This window comes from Dipodomys merriami, unplaced genomic scaffold, assembly GCF_024711535.1.
Source record: "Dipodomys merriami isolate MVZ:Mamm:240054 unplaced genomic scaffold, mDipMer1.0.p SCAF_100, whole genome shotgun sequence".
NCBI lineage: Eukaryota > Metazoa > Chordata > Mammalia > Rodentia > Heteromyidae > Dipodomys > Dipodomys merriami.
In genome coordinates this window covers 287,600-293,599 of record NW_027202272.1, presented here as the reverse complement: position 1 = coordinate 293,599, position 6,000 = coordinate 287,600, and positions in this window count along the sequence as shown.

Sequence of the window (6,000 nt, the reverse complement as noted above, 5' to 3'; positions counted from 1 at the left end):
ATGACATGATCTTGTATTTAATGGACCCCATGGACTCCACTCCCAAGTTATGTGAGCTGATCAGAAACTTGGCCAACTTGAAGACTATAATTTTGTCTCAATAAAACCAAACAAGAAAGGAATAAAAAATAAACAAGAAAGGAATACACAGTTGGAAATTTGGGCTAATTTTGTAATTATGCTTTGAGAAGTCAAGTTTCCTATTGAAATGCAACTTATATATAATCCTCAATTGTGTTTTAAATGTTGTGTTAATTACAGAACATTTCTAGATGCAAGAGAGCTCATGATTCCCAACCAAAAATTTGAAAAAGTAAGTATCATTCTGTTAGAGTCCCAAGAAATGATGAAAGATTACAAAAGTTTAAGCCTGATGAAATAGGAAAGCTCATGTAATGTAGGACTTTGTAGACCTGGTTAAATTAGAATTTAGAGTTAAAATAGATATTTTTTGTTTGTGATTTAATATTCTATAGGATACTACAAAATTCTTTTCAAGTAAAAGATTTAATTTACAAATTCACTAATTAGTCTGGCATTCTAATTGTCTAGAATATTCTTTCAGCTGGGAAGGTGGCTCAGTGGTTGAGCGCTTGCCTTGCATGCCTGAGGCCCTGGGTTTGATTCCTCAGCACCACATAAGCAAAAAGAAAAAAGCCAGAAGTGGTGCTGTGGCTCAAGTGGTGGAGCACTAGCCATGAGCTGAAGAGCTGAGGGACAGTGCCCAGGCCTAGACTTCAGGCCCCACAACCAGACCTTCATAAATAAAATATAATATTCTTTCAAGGGAGGTATAATAAGAACTTAGTTAATATATAATTCCAACAGTTCATGTGTAAGAAGATAATGTGAATAATCTAGACAAACTGTCAACAAATTGATTATATTAATTTATATAGAAAAGGAGCAATCTTTTGAGACTTTGGTGTAATGTGGTATGAAGAGAGTAATTGTGTGACATCTTTTTTTTCTACCTATACATAACACAGGAAGAAATTTTCTTAATTATGTACCTCTGTGTACAATGAGAAAAATGCTAGTTTTGAGGTTTGTTTTTATTTTGTTTTTGTTGCTTGGTTTGTCCTAGGGCTTAACCTCAGGGCTTGGGCACTGTCCCTGAGCCTGTTTTTGCTCCAGGCTACTGCTCTACCATTTGAACCTCAGTGCCTCTTGGGTCTGGCTTTTCCTTATGACTTTATTGGAGGTAAGAATCTAAAGAAGCTTCCTGCCTGGGTGGGCTTTCAACCATAATCTTCAAATCTTAATATTAACATATACAGATCTCCTGAATATCTATGCTAGATAATATATATTTATAATAATTATAAAATAAAATAAAAATAAATAATATTTGCAAGTGTTCTGATCTCAGAAATACCACTGCGGTGAAAATGATGTAGCAAAGTTTAGTGTAGTATTCTTGCCACAATAGGAAGGGCATCACATTAGGATAAGTGTAGTATTTTTTCACTATAGTGATAAAGTAGTCATGATGTAAATTTAGGGAATTTTAAGGTGCACCTTACAAGTTGGAAATTGTTGGGCTAGAATGACTTTATTTAAGAAAACTTGGGATTCATTGTCATAGAAATAATAGCTTACTCTGATGAAGAAATGTTTACTCTTAAGGAATTAATTATTATAGATACTTCTAGTGTTATCCTCTACCAGAACGTGTCTATTTTTCCTGTTGACTTTTAAATATGTAATGCCTCATTGGAAACTGCATCTATTGCTGAATTAATTAAAATGCAAACAGTTACTGTTTTGAATGTCTCTGGTATGGCATGTTCAGAATTTGAAAATGAGTAGTTAGTAGTCATAGGAATGTTGAGGAACAGATATATTCTGTCCTCTTAACAATTAGTGAGTTTTCAAAGTTAGTAGTTTCCATAGAATTGAACTGTTTTCTGTTTTAGTATGAGACAATACTAAAATAATGTTTTTTAAAAAATAATGGCAAGTGTATTCTGACAATATTGTATAGTTTGATAACATTCATGTTGATGTCCCTCCGATAAATAAAGAGGTAACTCAAATTAGCAGGCCAAATGTTCATTTTTATAAAAGATAATACACATAGAATAATATTTACTATACCAATACAGTGAAATTATATATTATGCAGCTCATTTTAAGTTAATTTTATTGTCAAGGTGATATATAGAAGGGGTTGCATTAATTGTAAGGTAGTGGATATATAACATCTCAAAATTTTTACCCCCTCCCTTATTTTTCTCACACTTTTCCTTCACCCCAATACTCCTCACAAGTTGTAAAGTAAATTTCTAACATGTTGTCTTGTGAGTGTTGCTATTGCATTGGTTTTCCTTTTGTCCTTTGTTGGGCCATTTTATTGTTACGTTTCCCTTGCCAAATGAAGATAAATGTATATACAATACACAGGATACTGAAATCAAATACAACAGTGGACAAAAAAAAATAGAGGAAAACACAAAAGAAAAAAGAAATCACATAGTACATTAAAAAAAAACAACCACAAAGTAAAACCTCTCTTTCAATATCTAGGAGTTTATTTTGCTCAGAATCATTTTCTGTGGTCATTTATACATAGCTTTTGAGCCATTCTACTCATCTGCTAGGACTATCCTAGATATTTCCTAGTTTTTACAAATGAGGGAAACCATGGAATCTGTTTCTTTGTGTCTTGCTTATTTTTCTTAGTAGGATTTTTCCAACTCTTTCCATTTCCTTATGAATTGGAAGCATAGAATTTTTTTCAATTCCCTCATCTACTGAGTGGTATATGGGTTTAAAACATGATTGCATGTAAGTATCACTTAAGGCCATTCAAAATGACAGATGGCAACTCAGCAGATATACTAATGTCATGATTTCCAAATAAAACAGTATTTTATGGTGGTACAAGTGTTGAGATATCTGAATGAATCTAATGTATATCTTGCACTGAATTTGGCAGGAAGATATCCAATATCATATAGGATAAAAATGGTAGTGACAAAATATTTCCCTTGAGAAAGATATAGGAGGCTGCCAGAAGTATGAATTAGTTCAGATAATTTGAAGAATTTAGAAATGCAAGCTCAATTATGTCTCTTTACATAATAATCATGTAAGTGGAAGGGCAAAATAAGGGTAAGAGAAGAAAATAACTGACAGCAGACAATTTTCCCAAGTTACAGTACAAAAAATATAATCTATAACTACCAAATTAAAGAGATCCCAATATAATACGTCCCACTTAATTTAGGTACATGCAGAATTTTACTTGGCTTTTTCCTACTCTAATGCTCCAAAATAAATGAATACTTATAAGAAAAGTAATGTGATTGCCATTGCTTCAACTTGAACACTAACTGTGATAAGCCCTCTTTTTTTCATTTTTGCACTTGGAAAATAGTCCCTAAGTAGATGGGGTTGTGGCTGATTAAAGTCAGAGTTAGGGGCCTCTATTGTACAATTATCCCAGAATAGTTTAAAGCCGTTTTTCCCCAAGACATCCAACTACATTGTCAAACTGTACTTTGAACACACCCTCACACCTGAGCACATTATTTGAAATTATACTTCAGTTTTTCTTGGCACATTCTACTTTGTTCCTTTGTCTTTTTTGCACATTCCTTTTGAGCTCATAGTTGCTCTATTTCCATTTCATCTGTACAAACTGCAAAGAACATTGTTCAACTACCACTTCTTGTTTGCACATGCCCAGTCTATGTATGAAAGTACTTTGTCCATGTTAAGCAATAGAGTAATACTCACTCTCTGAGGAGAAAAGTTCCACAATATAATCCTATGCCCACATTAGATGATGTAGAATTTAAAGTATTTTGAGACAGTGATATTAGAAGTGAAAGGCTCCTTAGGGAAATTTTCCTGGAGCTCATTAGTTTACCCTAAAGAAATAAAAATATCCACAAAATTTGGAGCTAATTACTAAGTATCCGAATTAACATTAGATCCTAGATGTTGTTTTAATACAAGTCATGATTGTATTATTGTTACAACAGAAACCTTCACAACTTGGCAATGTGTATGAGAAAATGAAAGAAAGGCATTAAAGCAAAATGTCTTATCTTTTTAGGCATTTAATCCTAGTGGTGAGGGTAATGTCTGAACTCTTTCATTCAATAAAAGCTTGAAATTTATAAGAACACTTTCCTACATATACAAATTTGTGTCGGGTTGATAGACAGGGTTATTTCAGCATGGAGATATACCTAACAAAAATTACATTTCAATAGATTATTTGGCAGTTATGATGTGTCAATAGCTATTGAAGCATTTTCTATTTTAAAGAAGAATCAATTTGAGGAGTCTTCAGTCACATCAGTAAAGCTGTATGTTCAACTTAATACTTGGTGTTACTTGTCCTACATTTATAATGAGTAGGCTGATAAGATATCCAAACATATCTAAATATATTTCAATAAAATCCCGAACTGATATGGATAGATGAGTCACTAATTGGAACTGTAGGACAAATTAGGCTTGTCTGTGCTTTAGTTCAATCTATAATCTCCTGGCTAAATAAAGTTTTCAAAAATGTTCACAGAATACCTCTAAGAAAAGTTCATGACAGTTATATCTGTATAATATTTCTAAGGTCAGGATTAAAGCATTTGTTCCCAACATTGAGAATCAACAGAACCTGTTGAATTTATTGGTCCAGAATTTTATGACTTCACATTCATATCTCAACATTTTATCAATATGACTTTCACCAAAACACTGTTCTTATTGATCTTGTCTATGTTCTTTTACTTTTCAAATCCAAATAGTAGATTTCCTTACTGAAATTTCTTTCCTTCCTTTTCTTCTGTAAATCTGTGTTTATTACCTTTTTGTTTCCTTATTTGTCTCTTTCCTCCAATCTTGTCCACACTGGTACTCACATTGTTCACACTTTTGTCAGAACTTTCCTTTTCCTCTTCCCTTTAATAATGTCCCTGAATTTATCATTACATTTCATATTCATGTTCGTGGATATTTTGATGTTGTTCAAATAGACCTATCTTGGCATCTATTTAACATAAACCTTAGATCAGAGAGTTTATTTTCCTTTAAATCCATCTTTTCCTCCTGTAGTCCTTATCACCAAGAATGTAACTAACACAGTTAGGAGACAGAGATGTGAAAACACTTTATATTTCTTCTTACCCTACCTCCATCCATAGATAAGATGAATGATTAAGATTTTTTCAGTTTCTGTCATAATGTAATTTCTATGTACTCCTTTTTATGCCCCTGACACCAGCCTATTGCAAATACTCATCACCAGTCACTCAGTCCTAAAACAACTGTTTACAAAGTATGCATTTTTCCCCATAGTCTTTTCTTATTGGTCTTCTCCTTCACCAAATGACTCTCCTTGCAAGCACACAGAGTAAAGAACTCAGAGAAAAATTCTAGTATCATTATTTACTAACAACATTGACTGTTGGTCTTATATTTCTCATCTGTAAATGGATGTAATCTACTAGAAATATTGAAGACTATATTTGTTGAATTCTAGAGCAAGGAAAAAGAAAGTAAACAGTCCTTACATTTTCTACCTTAGCTTACAAATAAGGAAAGAGTCAAATAGAGTTTGTTGGTATAAAGTCAGAAATAGTTTCATGCAGAAATAAAAATAAATTTTAACTCCTGGCTCTGTAGCTTGTGTCCTTTTATGGTAACTGCAGTTATGTAAGTGGTATTATGTAAATTGTATCATGTATTTATAGCTGTCATGAAGAACATGTTCTTAATATATCATTGGTAAACATTGGTTATTGAATAGTATCTATATGAGAATGTTATTTGAACTAATCACACTAAGTTGAAACCTACATCTTAGTCCATCAAAATACGGAAATAAATGATTTTATTTATAAGAAAATAATACCACCAAGAACAGTGAGTATACATTAGAAAGACCGCTGGAATAACATTACGGTTTTTACTGTCTCTACCTGTTTATGTGATTGTATTTCTTGATATTCAAACTCTCCTCTTGTTATTCTGGTTCTTTTTTTT